Source organism: Musa acuminata, chromosome BXJ1-3 (assembly GCF_036884655.1).
Source record: "Musa acuminata AAA Group cultivar baxijiao chromosome BXJ1-3, Cavendish_Baxijiao_AAA, whole genome shotgun sequence".
NCBI classification, from domain to species: Eukaryota; Viridiplantae; Streptophyta; class Magnoliopsida; order Zingiberales; family Musaceae; genus Musa; species Musa acuminata.
Genome location: NC_088329.1, coordinates 17,137,219 through 17,156,646, shown reverse-complemented (window position 1 = coordinate 17,156,646; position 19,428 = coordinate 17,137,219).

Below are 19,428 nucleotides of genomic sequence, written 5' to 3'. Positions count from 1 at the left end.
TTTCACTTATACCAAATAAAAACATGTATAATGTTTAAAACCGAAAGTGTAAGATTTATTACAACAAAGATTAATAAGGCACTTTCATTATGGTAAAAATCAATAATCTATAAATCACAAGATTCATATGCATAATTTTGAAATTTATTAAGCATGATCATTATGCATGACACTAAAACATGGTTTCAAAATGTTTAATATTTTCATTACATCATTATGCAATGGTTTCATTGAACATAATTTTGAATGATTCTTATAGATAACTAAAACTTCTTTAGTTTTAATTCATGTGATTGACTTTATATTAGCATGCTCAAGTTTTGTTCTTATGTCAAAAACATACATCATGTTTGAAAACCAAAGACAAGGTTTAAAAAAAATCATCAAGCCTTCCATATAAAAACCATGCATAATCATTGAAGGTTAATATGGAAATCATCAAAATACACATTCTTGCTTCTCAAGCACATATTTATGATTATTTAAATCTAACATTTTATTCTATTAACATAAAACATACAATTTTCAAGAAAAATAATTATTCAAAAGAAAAGAGAAAATGCATCATGGAAAACATCAAGTAATTTCAAAATAATTCAAGAGAGTTGAGTTACTTACCTTGTAGTCGAAGCCCGTCAAAGCCCAATTTGCCGTTTCACCTTTGGAAGTTCTTGATTCATCCTCGGTTGCCTTCCTCTTCTTTGGCTTCTTCCTCCATTCAAGTTCATTGTTTATTTTAGATTTTTGTTTAATAAACTTATTAAGATTTAGTGTTCGAAATTCAAGTTCATCATTGTCCTCATCACTTGAGTCATTGCTCAAGTGGTATCCATTTGTCCGGAGTTCCAAATCCTTCCTGTTCTTTGGAAGGTGATTTTGTTCATCATGTGCATTGTGCACCATTTCATATGTCATCAACAAACCAATTAGTTCTTCAAGTGGAAAAATATTTAAATCTTTTGTTTCTTGTATTGCCGTTATTTTTTATTCCCAAGCTTTAGAAAGTGATCGTAAAACTTTACTAACAAGTTCAAAATTTGAGAAACATTTGTCAAGAGCTTGTAAACCATTGACGACATCCGTAAAACGGGTGTACATGTCAACAATGGTTTCGCTCGGCTTCAATCGAAAAAACTCGAAATCATGCATTAAAATGTTGATTTTCGAATCTTTGACTCTAGAAGTGCCTTCGTGTGTGATTTCAAGAGTGTGCCATATGTTGAAAGTCGTTTCACACAAAGAAACCCGATTGAACTCATTTTTGTCCAAAGCACAAAATAAGGCATTCATAGCCTTTGCGTTTAAAGAAAACATCTTCTTCTCCAAATCATTCCAATGGTTCATTGGAAGAGAAGACATTTCAAATCCATTTTCGACTATGTGCCATAAATTCAAATCCAAAGAAAGTAAGAAAACTCTCATTCGAGTTTTCCAATAAGTGTAGTCCGTCCCATTGAAAAAGGGAGGACAAATGAGAGAGTGACCCTCTTGAAAGCCGTAAAGAGCCATTTCTATTTGGGTGTTAAACCAAGGTAGAAAAATATGGCTCTGATACCAATTGTTAGGATCAGAGCGGCACTAAGAGGGGGGGGTGAATTAGTGCGGCGGTAAAGTGTGATAAACTTTTGACGATTTAAACACTTTCGGAAACTTCATACGATAAAAGTAACGTTTTCGTTTGAAACCGTTTCGATTGCGTTTTAACTTGAAGAGATAAGTAAGACGGAGACAAAGAAGTAGAGCATTAAAGTGCAAATGGTTTGCAGTAATGTAAATTACAATAATAAATGCAAACCAGAGATCACACCGATTTTACAGTGGTTCGGTCAAATGACCTACATCCACTTGCTCTTCGATGAGGCTCCTACCTTCCACTAGCAAATCTCTTGAAATGGAAGGGCAAATACCCCTCTTACAACTTTTTACAAATGGTTCACTCTCTTACAGATTTTCAGCAAGAAAGAAGGAAGTGAACACTAGCAAATTGAAAACAAGACTAGCAAAGACTTTTCTAAGACCTTTCTCTCAAACAATTGCTGCTCAAAAAGTTGTTATCTCAACTGAGATTTGAGGGATATTTATAGGCCTCAAGAGGATTCAAATTTGGGCTCCAAAATTTGAATTCTCTTTGGTTCCCGATGCTGGCGGTGCCACCGCCTGTCAGTGGCGGTGCCACCGCCTATCACTGTCAGACATTGACAATGTTGGGCGGTGCCACCGCCCAGTCAAGTGGTGCCACCGCCTAGGCCAATTCAGCTCACTGGTTGGGCTCCAAACTTGGCTCAAACCAGTCCGAACTCGGGCCCAATTGGCCCCTACTTGGGTTATAGGATTAACACCTAATCCTAACCCTAATTAATGTGCTAACTATAAATTTAAAGATATTTTCTAAGCTATTACAAAGTCCGTAAGTCAAGACTTCTTCTGGCGAGCTTCCGGCGAACTTCCGACGGTCTTCCGATAAACTCTTGGAAACCATTCTGCGGACTCCCGGCAAGCACCTAGACTTCACGATTTGATCTTGGCGAGTTCCAACGAGCTTCTTGGGTAAGCTTCGATCTTTCTCGGTGAGCTCCGTGAACTTCTAACGAACCTTCCGGCGAGCTTCCGAAAAACCCTTCGGCAAGCTCCCTACTCATTCTCGGCTAGTTCCGGCAGCATTCCCGACGAACCTTCGGACTTCCGTCGAACTCTCGAACTCCCAACGAATCCTTCACACTTGACTCCAGCACTTTGTTTCGCTTTATGTCTTCATCGTTATCGTAGTTAATCCTGCACACACAAACCAAAACTCAACTCCGATCTAGACAATTATTACAATGCGAATTGACATTCTATTGCCCGGCACGTCATTGGTTGGCGCTTTGTCCGATTCTTCGGTGCATCGTCCTCTCTTGCGGCTTGTTGCCCAATCGGCGGTTGACCTCCGCAACCCTGATATCCTTGGTGCAATTTCGCTCTCCTTGGCCCGATGCCCGACGTCTGAAGCATTCAGCCATCCAATATCCTGACGTGATCTCTTCCGGCACAACGTCAATTCCCCCTACGTCAACTGTCTAAACCTGATCGAGTAGACCTGCATCGCTCAAAATGCAATTTAAATCATAAACACATATCAAGTGGTTTCATCATCAAAATACGAGATTCAACATAAACAACAAGAATAAATGCAAACCAGAGAGCACCATATACCATTGATATGTTCCGAAGTATTTCATCTGTCATTTATATGTTCCGAAATGTTTCATTTGTTATTGATATACTCGGAAACATTTCATACATCCTTGATATGCTCCGAAATGCTTCATATGCCATTAATATACTCCGTAATATTTCATATGCTATTGATATGCTCCGAAATGCTTCCTATGCCATTGATATAATTCAAAATGCTTCATATGCCATTGACATATTCTGAAATGTTTCATTCGCTATTTATATACTCCAAAACATTTCATACATCCTTGATATACTCCGAAATGCTTCATATGCCATTGTCATTCTCTGTAACATTTCATATGCCATTGATATGCTCTGAAATGCTTCATATGCCATTGATATACTCTGAAATGCTTCATATGCCATTGATATGTTCTGAAGCATTTCACTAGCCAATGATATATTCTGAAATGTTTCATTACATCAATAATTTGCTCTAATTAATCTTTACTCCTTTGTTATGAACAAAACATGCTTCGAATGAAATGACATTGTAATTCTGCATTCGTTGAGTGGCTATATATGAACTATTGCATCCTTGCTTTGTATTTAGTACCTTATTTGCTTTGAAATTATCTTTTTTCACCATTGATATATTAGTCGCTTGCTGAGTTCTATATGCTCACCCCATTGCTATATAAATTTTTTAGGATAGCTTGTCGCTCGCTAGAATGTTTTAATTGAGCTACGACAATGGAAAGCTAGAAGACTTTGGGCAAACATTTAATGGATGATATGTTTTTGTTGTATAAGTACACTTGGTGTCTAATGGAATGTTGATGGTAAATCTGAACTTATGAGTTTTGTAAAAGTTTAAAGGACCTCTCAGGTTAGGATTTGGGAGTGTTACGTTAATTTGTGTAATGATATGAACATGTGGTAAATATTGGTTTTTGTGATTGTATAGAATCCCACAATTGTGGATTTATGAGGTGGTTCTTGTCTTGGTGAGTTGATTTCAGATTTTATTATTCATCGAGTGATGTGGTATATGAATTTAAATTGCACAGGTTTTAGAAATTATGGAATTATGGATATGAATGACTTGAATGATTTTTCTCAGTATCCTCAAATATGTGATTGGATCCTGGAATGTACTATTGATCTATAATAAATTCGAGGGGTGTGACAGATAACTCTTACAAGCCTCGCACCTTTCTTGAATGATAACAACACTAGAAAGGGAGGTGGAGGACTCTTTGCACTCTTACAACACATTTAACATCCCAAGATTTCAAGATATTGTTCACACTTTCGTGCCCTTTTATACAAAAAAGGATGTGGTATTTATAGGCCCCAATGGCTTTAGAATTAGAGCCAAAAAGTGTCATATCCCCAGATTTCGAGGTACTGGCGGTACCACTACCATTATTGGGTGGTACTACTACCTGCAGACTGACACTGGGTGGTACCACTACCCAGTCTAGGCAGTACGACCATTTGATAAAGCTCGGAGAACGAGCTCTGGCAGTACCATCGCTTGAAAGGGATGATACCACCGCCTAGTCTTGGCGGTGTTGAATCTCAGATTTTGATGATGAAATCAATTGGTAAATTATTTGATCTAATCCATGTGTTGAGACAAGTGTGCAGGAGTAACTACGATAGTAATAAGGTGTAAAGCAGATGATGGCCCGGAGTCGAAGACTCGGACGATATACCGGGAGCTCGCCGAGAGTTCATCATCACCAGAAGCACGTTGGAAGACTCGCTAATAGCTCGTTAGAAGAACGTCGGAAGACTAGCCGAGAGTTAGTCAGGAGTTCGCCAGAAGCTCACTGTAAGACTTGTCGACAAGTTCGCTAGAATATCATTGAAGTGAAAAATCGATGTACTAGACCATGCTTGCCTTAATCGTAGTTAGAATGATAATTAGAGTTGATTTGGGAGGTAATCCCAATAACTCTATTAAGGGCCAATTGGGCTCAAAGTTGGGCTGGTTTGGGCCAAAGTCAAGGCCCAAGCAGGATGCTAAATTCCTGGCCGGCGGTAGCACCACCTGGAAAATAGCACCCCAGGTGGTCTGGGCAATGGTACCGCCCAGACTGGGGGGTGGTACCATTGCCAGTTATTGCTGCTAGCGGTGGTACCGCTCTTGTTAGGCGGTGGTACCGCTAGAGCTCGATCTCCGAGCTCTGTCATGTGATGGTATAGCCCAGACTGAGTGGTAGTACTGCCCAGTGTCATATGTCAGGCGGTAGTACTACCCAGTAATGGCGGTGGTACTGCCAGTACCTCGGAAATCGGGGATGAGATACTTTTTGGCTCCATTTTTGAAAGCCATTGGGGCCTATAAATACCCCACCCTTTTCAGCATGAAAAGGCACCGAAGTGTGATTATAATCTTAAGTTATTGGGGTGTATAAGTGTTGTAAACAAGTGCTAGAGTTCTTCTCCTCCCTTTCTAAATTTTGAGATCATTCAAGAGAGGTGTGAGACTTGTAAGGGTTCTCTCCTAAACCCAACAAAAGGAGAAAGAGCTGTAAAAGATGATTGGTCTTCACCTATTGAAGGAAGGCCTATAATGAATGCCGATGACCTCGACGGAGGAGGAATCCGATAGTAGATGTAGGTCACATTGATCGAACCACTCTAAATCTGGTTTGTATTTCATTTTGAGCAATTTTCTTTAACTACAAATCATTTTATAGCAAAGTGCTTCTTCTCCTCATCTTGCTTTCACTACACTTACGCTCTCTTATATTTTAAAGTTACTATCTTTTCGAATCGATTTCTCTCGAACATACGAAATATTTTCTGAAATCGTAAAAAGTTTTCTACTGCACTAATTCACCCCCCCTCTTAGTGCCACTCTTGATCCTAACAATTGGTAACAGAGCAAGGTTCACTCTTATTTAGTTTAAAACCCAAGAGAGATGGCATTTGCCGGCAACCAAGAGGGTCATTCAATTACATGTCCGCCCATGTTCAATGGGACGAATTACATATATTGGAAGACTAGAATGAAGATCTTCCTAATTTCAATGGACTTTGAGCTATGAAACATTGTTGAAAATGGTTTTCAAAAGTCTTCTCTTCTAATGAACAATTGAAATGAGTTGGAGAAGAATACTTACAATTGGAATGAGTTGGAGAAGAATACTTTCACTCTAAATGTAAAGGCTATGAATACCTTGTTTTGCGCATTAGATAAAAATGAGTTTAATCGAGTGTCAATTTGTGAAATGACTTTTGATATTTGGTATACACTCAAAGTGACTTATGAAGGCACTAGTAGAGTGAAGGAATAAAAAATTAATCTCTTAGTGCACACTTATGAGTTGTTTTGGATGAAACTGAGTGAGACCATTGGAGACATGTACACCTGATTTACGGATGTTGTCAATGGTCTAAAAGGACTTGGTAAAAGTTTCTCGAATTTTGAACTTTTTAATAAAATTTTAAGATCCCTTCCAAAGAGTTGGGACTCTAAAGTAACAGTCATTCAAGAGGCCAAAGATCTAAATAATTTTCCTCTCGAAGAACTAATTGGGTCACTAATGACCTATGAAATGACTTATAAAGCTCATGAAGAGCTTGATGACACCCTTCCAAAGAACAGGAAGGATATGACACTAAGAACCCAAGAAGATCACTTGAAAGAAAACTTAAGTGATGAGGACCTTGATGAAGATTTGACACTCTTAACAAGAAAATTCATAAAAAAATAAATTTAAAAATAATACTAAAAATAAATTTAAACCTAAGAAAGATCAAGTAATATGCTATGAATGTAAGAAGCTGGGACATTACAAGAGCAAATGTCCCCTAACCAAGAATATGCAACCAAAGAAGAAGGCTCTCAAAGCAACATGGGACGACTCAATTGCATCCGAAGAAGAGGAGCCTACCATTACTGAGCAAGTTACTCACTATGCACTAATGTCTATTGGAGATGAGGTAACAAGTTCATTTGATGTAAATTTATCCTTTGATGAACTATTAAATGCTTTTCATGATTTATTTGATGAATACAAATCAATTAGTAAAAAATATAAATTGTTAAAAAAGGAGCATGCTTCTCTTGTTAGTGATTTCGATAGATTAAAGATTGAGCATAATAGTAGTTTAATTCCTTGTACGAAATGTGATGAACTAGAAATACTTAAAAAGGAAAAATTGCTACTCAAAGAAACCTTAGAAAAATTTAAGGTTGGTAGCAAGTATTTGAACATGATCCTTGCCAATAAGGGTCACGTTCATAGGAGAAGTGGAATAGGATTTGTGAGTAGCTCTCACCAAAATCCAACCACTTTTGTTATAGGCCCGACCTTGCATGTTTCACCTCACACCAAATGCAACTTTGTTGCAAACTCAAACATATTTTCTATAAATGTCCACTTAAAAGATGTAGTCCACATAGATTGATTTGGGTTCCTAAAAGAACCTCAAATAATTCAATGCAACATGATAAGATATGTAGATCGATTTTTGAGGCATTGGAGGTCAAATGGGTACCTAAAAATCATCCTTTTTTATAGAAAAATGTACCATCACAAGCTAGGAGCAAGAGATGGTACCTTGATAGTTGATGCTCAAGGCATATGGCTAGAGATCCATCTCAATTCTCTAAGCTCACTAGCCTAGACGAAAGATCTATCACCTTCGGAGACAACAACAAGGGTAAAATCATTGGCAAACGAACCATAGGTAACAAATCCAACCTTTTTATTGAAGATGTATTGTTAGTTGATGGCTTAAAGCATAACCTCTTGAGCATTAGTCAATTGTGTGATAAAGGATACATTGTTAAATTTGAATCTAATGCTTGCATTATTGAAAAACCATACAAAAACACACCTATGATTGCACTAAAATAAAATAACGTATACACTATTGACATTAATGATCTTTATAATGAAATATGTTTTTCGGTCTTGAATGACGATGCTTGGCTTTTGTATAGGAGATTAGGTCATGCTAGCATGAAACTAATCTCTCAAATTTCATTTAAAGAACTTGTGAGAGGAATTCCTCACATTAAGTTCGTTAAAGACAATGTGTGTGATGCATGTCAACTAGGAAAATAAATAAAAGGTAGTTTTAAACCAAAAAAATCAAATAAACACCTCTAGACCATTATAATTGATATATATGGACTTGTTTGGACTAATTACTATATCAAGCCTAGGAGGTAGTAAGTATGCCTTTGTTATTATTGATGACTATAGTAGATATACTTGGACTTACTTCTTAGCATATAAAAATAATTGCTTTAGGTATTTCTGTCACGCCCCCCGAATTTAATTCTCATTCAGGAGGTGTGAACCTAACTCAAGATTGATAATATTATAATTCAACAAACAATCTAGGATCCAATCACACATTTGAGGTCACTAAGAAAAATATTCAAGTCATTCACCTCTACAATCTACAATTCACAAAACTTGTGCAGTTTATAATCATACATCATGTCACTAGATGATTCTTAAAATCCAAAAGCAACTTAACTAAATCATAACTATATCATAAATCCATAAGCGCGACAATTAATGCAATCACAAAACCAATATGTACTACATGTTTATTATATCAATACACAGTTTAAACTTAACATTTTCAAAATCCTGACGTAAGAGGTACTTTTCAAATATTTACAAGATACATCAATCTAGATTTGTCATTGATATTTCATTACACCCAAAAAGAACTTATACAACATCAACCTATCAAGTACAAAATATTTGCCCCAAAATCTTCTAGTCTTCCACTGCCTCAACCCAATTTACACATTTTAGTGAGCGATAAGCTATCATGAAAAATTTATATAGCAACGGGGTGAGCATATAAAGCTCAGCAAAGGACTAACATATCCATAGCAAAGAGGACAGTTTTTAAACAAATGAGGTATCAAAATACAAAGCATAGATACAAGATGAAATAGTAGAATGTTTTGTTTGAATGCAGAATTACAATATCATATCGTTCGAAGCACGTTTTATTTATACAATCGAGGAAAGGTAATTGGAGCATATCATTGGCATAAGGAGCATATCGATGACATATGGTAGTTTTCAAGGTATAACAAAGACTTATAACATTTCGAAAATATATCAAAGAACAAAACATGAATAGAAGCTCAAATGTCACATGACGATGCATTCATTTCATTCTTATCCAAAGCATGCATAGAAACATAGCCAAAGCTTTGGATATCATATCAAACACATAGATGGTGAAGTGGGATCATAACATAATATGGTCCATCCATTTCTGAATGACCAACAAACATAAGTCTCCCACGTCTGGGAGCTCCATCCACCCACGTCTGAGTGAAGTCATAGGGGGCCGGCAGAGCATCGCGGGCTCTAAGCATAACTCCCTTTACCATTTCTGGCAAAGGTTCACATTTATCCTACAAACACCGGAGTACAAAGGGACCGTATAAATAATAAAATTAGCATATATTAGAAGCACATGTGGAACAACGAAATGTACATATACCTTTCGAGTCAATACGATACAAATATAATCTTTCACAAATGTATTCAGATTTGAAAGGAAACAAAAGCAATAGCATACAAGGATTTCAAGAAATCATATATAGCTCAATTGAAATAAGAAAGTTAGATAAATTCAATGTCCAAAGAAATGAAACTGGAAGAGGCACATATCGAAAGCAAATGCGGAACATTGGGATGCATGTGCCGAATCATTACGATAAAAACATGATCTTTAGATGATAGCTGCAGATGTACAAATAAATAAAGGACAAAAGTATATAGGAATTTAAGGTAATAATGTAAAGCTTAACTAAAGAAAGAGTTTTTGCCGAAATCAATTTCCAAAGAGAAGAAATAAGGAAAGCCGAAATCGACCAAAGCTCGATTCTGGCAGAATTTGATAGGAACATTGTATGAACTATTTGGATAACTAATTATGCTGCAATTTATACAAAATAGGTGTCATTAGAAAGCTTTGTCAATCTAGTTTTAGGGCAAATCAAGTTTAACAAGAATTGGAATTTATAACAAGGAGTTACAGATAATTTCGAAGCGAAAGGTCTAAAAATATTAGCTCTGTTTTACTGAATCCATAGGGTCGATGAAAGCAGATGTTTCAGTTAGCAATTGTACTCCAAAAATTTCAAATCAGGTATCTACAGAAAGAATTTTGATCTAGCTATGAATAAATCATACTTTGTATGAATTTGAGTTCCCAGCAGAAAGTTATAAGTAGTTAAGCAACAAGAGGTCTGAAATTTCGATCCCTATTTTATAGAATCTGTAGGGTTAATTTAAACAGAAGTCTTAGTAGGCCTTTAAAATCTGAATCATTCGATCTTAGTATCAAAATAAAGATTTTTTTGTCTACTTTCAAATGGAATAGGTCTTGTCTAAATCAGAGTTTATTACAAAATGTTATGACCGAAACATTGCATAGAGGTCCGATTATCGAAAAATTACAGATTCATAGCTTTATATCAAAACGAAAGAAGGTCTAGTTCTCAGTTGAAATCTTTAAAATTTTGCAGAATAAAAATGGAAATAGTGATTACGGTTGCTGTGGGATGGGGTTAGAACACTTGCCTTAAAATTATTTGAATCCCAAATGTGAGAAAAATTGATGAAAAACCTCAAGCTCTTCTTCTTCTTCTTCTTCTTTTCTCAAACTCACGTTGGCTGCAACTCTTCAGGTTTGTTTTCTTTAACCTTTCATCTAATTATTTGGGTTTTGGCTAATGCAAAAGTTGCAAGGTGTCATGCATGCATGAAAGGGGCTAGGTGTCATCTTTAGAGCAAAGATAAGTGGCATCAAACTTAGGTTAGCTAGTGACACATGTCCACTATTTTTTTTTTTAACTTAAATCTGAATCTTTCATAAATTATATCAAACTTCTAATATTTACTCTTAGGTCCCTAGCCATAAACTTTTAATATAATATCATTTAGTATAAAATAATTATTAAATAATCCTTATTTTATAAACAAACCTTTTACTAAATTTTTTTTTTTTTTTAAATGGGGGATGTTACACTCTCCCCTCCTTAAAGAAAAATTTAGTCCTCTAAATTTATCATATCTCATTCGACGAAAAGATGAGGATAAGCTTTCATCATTTCTTCCTCAAGATGAGGATAAGTTGTTTTCTCTCCAGAATGATATCTCCAGATCACTTTAACTAGAGGGATAACCCAATTCCTCAAGATCTTTTCTTTTTTTATCAACAATCTGAATGGGCTCTTCCACATAAGACAAGTTTTTATCAATCACTATCGGCTCATACTTAATGATATGAGAGGGATCAGGTATATACTTTCTGATCATTGAAACATGAAATATATCATGGATATGGCACAATGATGGTGGCAAGGCAATCCTGTAAGCGACAGAACCAACCCTCTCAAGAATCTCAAAATGTCCAATAAATCTTGGGCTTAACTTTCCTTTCTTCCCAAATCTTACAATGCCTTTAGAAGGGGAGACCTTCAGGAATACAAAATCCCCAATTTGAAACTCAATATTTCGTCTTCTATTATCAGCATAACTCTTATGACGACTCTGAGCAGTCTTTAATCTTTTTCTTATAAGTTAAATTTTCTCAGTAGTCTCTTGTACTTTTTCTGGTGCTAATAACTTTGTGTCGCCAATTTCTTTCCAACATATAGGCGTCCTACACTTTCGCCCATATAAAGCTTCATAAGGAGCCATCTGAATACTTGAATGATAACTATTATTGTAAGTGAACTCAATAAGAGAGATATCTTTATCTCATTCACCTTTCCAATCCATAACATAGGCTCGAAGCAAATCTGCAAGTGTTTGAATGGTTCTTTCTGATTGACCATCAGTTTGAGGGTGATAAGCAGTGCTAAACTTGACTTTAGTGCCAATAGATTCCTATAACCTTCTCCAAAATCTAGATAGAAATCTGGAGTCTTTATCAGAGATTATCTCCTTTGGAACACCATGAAGTCTTACTATTTCATTTATATATAAATCTGCAAGCCTATCAAGAGAATAAGTCATATTGATCGGTAGGAAATGTGCAGATTTCGTTAACCTATCAATGATAACCCAAATAGCATCATGCTTTCTAGAAGTTCGGGATAGTCCTGAAATAAAGTCCATGGTAATACATTCCCACTCTGTCACGCTTCCTCAAATTTAATTTTCATTCAAGAATATCTAAAGGTTGCAACAAACCTCCAGGTCTTTGGTGTTCTGCTTTGATTTGCTGACAAGTCAAACACTTTGAAACATATATTGCAATCTCCTTCTTCATACCTTCCCACCAATAATGACTTTGGAGATGTCTATACATCTTAGTGCTACCAGGTTGCATGGTGTACTTTGAATTATGACCTTCCCTTAGGATTTGATTTTTTTGATATCTGAGTCATTTGGAAGACATATTCTATCCCCAAATCTCAATAGGCCATCCTTTGAAACTCGAAAATTCAGTTTCAATCCCTTTTCCACTTCATTCCTTAAGCAGATCAAGCGTCGATCTCGTAGTTGTCCTTCTTTAATTTGTTGAATGAGATCATATTGCACTTGGATGAAGGCTATTAATATCATTGAGTCTTGCCCTTCTCTCATAACATTCAAATTATAATTCTCTTCTAATAACTTTCATTACTTCACAACCAAAGTCGTCATAAAACTTATAGATTTTTTTACTAAGGGCATCTGCTACAACATTAGTTTTACCCGGGTGATAACGAATGGTACAATCATAATCCTTTCGAAGTTCTATCCATCTTCGCTGCCTCATGTTTAACTCTTTTTTTTGAGCAAAAATATACTTTAAACTCTTGTGATCAGTAAAGATTTTAAATGTTCGTCCATACAAGTAATGCCTCCAAATCTTTAGAGAAAAAAAATAATTGCTGCTAATTCTAAATCATGAGTTGGATAATTCAGTTCATAACTCTTTAGTTGTCTAGAAGCATAAGCAATCACTTTCCCTTCTTGCATCAAAACACATCCAAGGCCCTTTCTTGAAGCATCAGTGTAAACCATAAATCCCTCATCACCACTTGGAATAGTGAGAATAGGGGCACTAGTCAATCTACTTTTTAACTCTTGAAAACTTTGCTCACAATCATCACCCCATGGTGAAACACTGGATCGAATAAAACCCTTATCTAATAGTTCTTGTAGTTGCTTTTTCAATTCCTCTAGCTCAAGTGGTGCCATTCCGTAAGGAGGCTTAGATATTTGGGTTGTCCCGGGGACCAAATCAATAGTAAATTCACCCTCTCTATCTGGAGATAAACCAGGCAAGTCATTTGGAAATACATCAGGCAAGGAGGTAAATCATACCCAGTACTCTCAAAATAAAAGATGGGATGATCTAGTATACAAAAAGTGATCATTTTGTATAACAATCTATACTGGTATGATTGGAAGATAGTCAATCCATACTTAGTATTATATCAAAATTCTAAATATCTAGGAGAACCAAATCAGTAAGAAGTTTGTGTTCTCCAATAGAAATCAAACAAGATGACCAGATCGAGTTTGTTATCAAACAATCCCTAATAGTCATATTTACATATAGCATATAATCCAGTGGTTTAGGTTGAATACCCATGTGATAAGCAAAATATTACGAATCAAATCATAGATGAGACACATGGTCAAACAAATATTTGCATTCTTTCAGAAACATGAATTGTACCTTCGACCACTAATTCAGAAGCTTTAGAATCATATTCCATGATAACATACACTCTAACATGGACTGATGATTTATGAGGCAGTGATTCTTTCTTCTTATTCAAAGGGTAGTCTTTTATTTTATGATCCAAATTTCCACAAGCAAAATAGGCTCTAGTCACTACAAATACAAACTTATTTCATAATCTAACTCGCATCATACACAGGATTGAATCTTTTGTGGTGACTTCCCTTTTCAAATCGATGATGTCTTGACCCTCTTATTATCACATTCAGATTCATTTCTAATCTTTTTTTTTTTTTTGGTAAACTTGTCCTTTCTATTCCTGTCCTTGATCTCCAGAAATTCTTTTGATTATCAGAATAATTTCGTACATCAAATATCTTCTCCAATCGCATCATCTATTTTTCTGCTGCCAATGTATTAGGTTCACCACGCTTCTACTGCGCTACTCTGATTTAATATCCTCGATCAACCCTTTTATCGTATTTAATTAATCAAAAGCAGATGAAGTAGGAGGATTAAATGTCCTCGTCATCCTAGATTCCAAAAATGCATCAAAGAAAATTTTCACCAATCACTATAGTTCACTAGACCTCAATATATTTTGCATGTCAACATATCAAATATTTCAATGATTCTCAAACCATGCTCTGATACCAACCTATCACGTCCCCCCCCCCCCCCCCCCCCCGAATTTAATTTTCATTCAGGAGGTGTGAACCTAACTCAAGATTGATAATATTATAATTCAACAAACAATCCAGGACCTAATCACACATTTGAAGTCACTAAGAAAAATATTCAAGTCATTCACCTCTACAATCTAAAATTCACAAAACCTGTGCAGTTTATAATCATACATCATGTCACTAGATGATTCTTAAAATCCAAAAGCAACTTAACTAAATCATAACTATATCATAAATCCATAAGCGCGGCAATTAATGCAATCACAAAACCAACATGTACTACATGTTTATATCAGTACACAGTTTAAACTTAACATTTTCAAAATCTTGACGTAAGAGTTACTTTTCAAATATTTACAAGATACATCAATCTAGATTTGTCATTGATATTTCATTACACCCAAAAAGAACTTATACAACATCAACCTATCAAGTACAAAATATTTACCCCAAAATCTTCTAGTCTTCCACTGCCTCAACCCAATTTACACATTTTAGTGAGCGATAAGCTATCCTGAAAAATTTATATAGCAACAGGGTAAGCATATAAAGCTCAGCAAATGACTAACATATCCATAGCAAAGAGGACAGTTTTCAAACAAATGAGGTATCAAAATACAAAGTAGAGATACAAGATGAAATAGTAGCATGTTTTGTTTGAATGCAGAATTACAATATCGTATCGTTCGAAGCACGTTTTATTCGTACAATCGAGGAAAGGTAATTGGAGCATATCATTGGCAAAAGGAGCATATCGATGACATATGGTAGTTTTCAAGGTATAACAAAGACTTATAACATTTCAGAAATATATCAAAGAACAAAACATGAATAGAAGCTCAAATGTCACATGACGATGCATTCATTTCATTCTTATCCAAAGCATGCATAGAAACATAGCCAAAGCTTTGGATATCATATCAAACACATAAAAGGTGAAGTGAGATCATAACATAATATGGTCCATCCATTTCTGAATGACCAACAAACATAAGTCTCCCACGTCTGGGAGCTCCAACCACCCACGTCTGAGTGAAGTCATAGGGGGCCGGTAGAGCATCGCGGGCTCTAAGTATAACTCCCTTTACCATTTCTGTCAAAGGTTCACATTTATCCCACAAACACCGGAGTACAAAGGGACAGTATGAATAATGAAATTAGCATATATTGGAAGCACATGCGGAACAACGAAATGTACATATGCCTTTCGAGTCAATACGATACAAATATAATCTTTCACAAATGTATTCAGATTTAAAAGGAAACAAAAGCAAGAGCATACAAGGATATCAAGAAATCATATATAGCTCAATTGAAATAAGAAAGTTAGATAAATTCAATGTCCAAAAAATGAAACTGGAAGAGGCACATATCGAAAGCAAATGCGGAACAATGGGATGCATGTGCCGAATCATTACGATGAAAACATGATCTTTAGATGATAGCCGCAGATGTACAAATAAATAAAGGACAAAAGTATACAGAAATTTAAGGTAATCATGTAAAGCTTAACTAAAGTAAGAGTTTTTGCCGAAATCGATTTCCAAAGAGAAGAAACAAGGAAAGTCTAAATCGACCAAAGCTCGATTCTGGTAGAATTTGATAGGAACATTGTATGAACTATTTGGATAACTATTTATGCTCCAATTTATACAAAACAGGTGTCATTAGAAAGCTTTGTCAATCTAGTTTTAGGGTAAATCAAGTTTAACAAGAATTGGAATTTATAACAGGGAGTTACAGATAATTTCATAGCGAAAGGTCTAAAGATATTAGCTCTGTTTTACTGAATTCATAGGGTCGATGAAAGCAAATGTTTCAGTTAGCAATTGTACTCCAAAAATTTCAAATCAGGTATCTACAGAAAGAATTTTGAGTCTAGCTTCGAATAAATCATACTTTGTATGAATTTGAGTTTACAGCAGAAAGTTATAAGTAGTTAAGCAATAAGAGGTCAGAAATTTTGGTCCCTATTTTATAGAATCTGTAAGGTTAATTTAAATAGAAGTCTTAGTAGGCATTTAAAATCCAAATCGTTCGATCTTAGTATCAAAATAAAGGTTTTTTTGTCTACTTTCAAATGGAATAGGTCTTGTCTAAATCAGAGTTTATTACAAAATGTTATGACCGAAACATTGCATAGAGGTCAGATTACGAAAAATTACAGATTCATAGCTTTATATCAAAACGAAATAAGGTCTAGTTCTCAGTTGATATCTTTCAAATTTTACAGAATAAAAATGGAAACAGAGATTAAGGTTACTGTGGGATGGGGTTAGAACACTTGCCTTAAAATCATTTGAATCCCTAATGTGAGAAAAATTGATGAAAAACCTCAAGCTCTTCTTCTTCTTCTTCTTTTCTCAAACTCACGTTGGCTGCAACTCTTCAAGTTTATTTTCTTTAACCTTTCATCTAATTATTTGGGTTTTGGCTAATGCAAAAGTTGCAAGGTGTCATGCATGCATGAAAGGGGCTAGGTGTCATCTTTAGTGCAAAGATAAGTGGCACCAAACTTAGGTTAGCTAGTGACATATGTCCACTATTTTTTTTTTTTAACTTAAATATGAATCTTTCATAAATTATATCAAACTTCTAATATTTACTCTTAGGTCCCTAGCCATAAACTTTTAATATAATATTATTTAATATAAAATAATTATTAAATAATCCTTATTTTTACAAACAAACCTTTTACTAATTTTTTTTTTTAAAAAATGGGGGATGTTACAATTTCTCTAAGTTTTGTAAACTTGTTCAAAATGAAAAGGGCTTTATGATTTCGTCAATTCGAATAGATCATGGTGGTGAATTTTAAAACCGTGATTTTCAAGAATTTTATGAATCTAATGGATACAACGACAACTTCTCTACTATAAGAAATCATCAACAAAATAAAGCAGTAGAAAGAAAGAATAGAAACTTACAAGAAATGACAAGAACTATGTTGAATGAACATAGCCTACCCAAATATTTTTGGGCCGAAGCCGTAAACACGGCATGCTATGTCATGAATAGAGTTCTAGTAAGACCCTTACTCACCAAAACTCCTTATGGGTTGTGGAACAACAAAAAACCCAATGTTTCATATTTTAAAGGTTTTGGGTGTAAGTGTTTTATCTTGAATGAAAAAGATGTATTAGGAAAATTTGATGCTAAATCTGATAAAGAAATTTTTCTTGGCTATTCTTCTATTTCTAAAGCATTTCATATCTTTAATAAAAGAACTTTAATTATAGAAGAATCTATTCATGTTGTTTTTAATGAAGTTTTTGACGTTAAGAAAAATGATTTTGATGATGATGTTAATTTTGATGCTTTGAATTTAAATGAAACCCTTTCTCTATCTAGCAACTTGGATGCATCTACTTCTGAAACATCCTTACCCAAGGATTGGAAGTATGTAGATGCTCATCTTAAGGAGCTAATCATAGGAGACACATCTAAAGGGGTTCAAACTCGTTCCTCTCTTAAGAATTTTTGTACAAATGCCATTTTTCTCTCCCAAATTGAACCTAAATGCATTGATGAGGCCTTGAAAGATGATTCATGGGTCATCGCAATGCAAGATGAGTTAAATCAATTTAAGAGAAATGAGGTGTGGAAGCTTGTTCTTAGGCCAAATGACCATTTAGTTATTGGTACTAAATGAGTCTTTAGAAATAAGCAAGATGAATCAGGTATTGTGGTTAGAAACAAGGCTAGATTAGTAGCAAAGGTTTCAACCAAGAAGAAAGTATCGATTACGAAGAAACCTTTACTCCTATGACACGATTAAAAGCTATAAGGATGCTCCTTGCCCATGCTAATAACAATAATTTTAAATTATTTAAAATAGATGTTAAAAGTTCTTTTCTTAATGGCTTTATTTCTGAAGAAGTTTATGTTGAACAACCTCCCAGATTTGAGAATAATAATTTTTCTAATCATGTGTTTGAATTGATTAAAGCTCTATATGGATTGAAACAAGCCCAAAGGGCTTGGTATGAGAGACTTAGCTCATTTCTAATTAATAATAATTTCTCTAAAGGCAAGGTCGATACTACATTGTTTATTAAAAATTTTGAAAATAATTTTTTTATTGTTCAAATTTATGTTGATGATATTATTTTTGGTTCTACAAATGAATCCTTATGTAAATCATTTGCAAAAAGCATGAGTCTAGAATTTGAAATAAGCCTAATGGGGGAACTAACCTTCTTTTTAGGCTTACAAATTAAATAACTTAGTAATGATATTTTTCTTAATCAAACAAAATATGCTTTAGAATTGTTAAAAAGATTTAATATGGATAGTTCAAAAGCTATCAACACTCCTATGAGTACCTCCACTAAGTTAGACATTGACGAAAGTGGAGAAAGCTTTGATAAAAAAGCTTATAGGGGTATGATAGGTAGTTTGCTTTACCTCACCGCAATTAGACCAGACATCATGTTTAGCATAGGACTTTGTGGTAGATTTCAATCTAACCCTAAGTAATCTCATCTAAAAGCTGTTAAAAGGATATTTAGATATCTAAAAGGAACTCCTAAACTACGATTATAGTATCCTAAATCTAAGAACTTTGAATTGCTTGGTTATACTAATGTGGATTTTGCTGGATGTATTTTAGATAGAAAAAGCACATCCAAAACATGTCAATTTTTAGGACACACACTCGTTTCTTGGTCTTCCAAGAAACAAAACTCGGTTGCATTATCTACAATCGAAGCTGAGTACATAGCTACAGGTGCATGCTATGCTCAAGTTGTATGGATGAAAAACACTTTAAAGGATTATGAAATTGACCTGAAAAACATACCTATAAAGTGTGATAATACTAGTGCAATATGCTTAGCTAAAAAACCTATTCAACACTCTGAAACTAAACATATTGACATTGGCATCACTT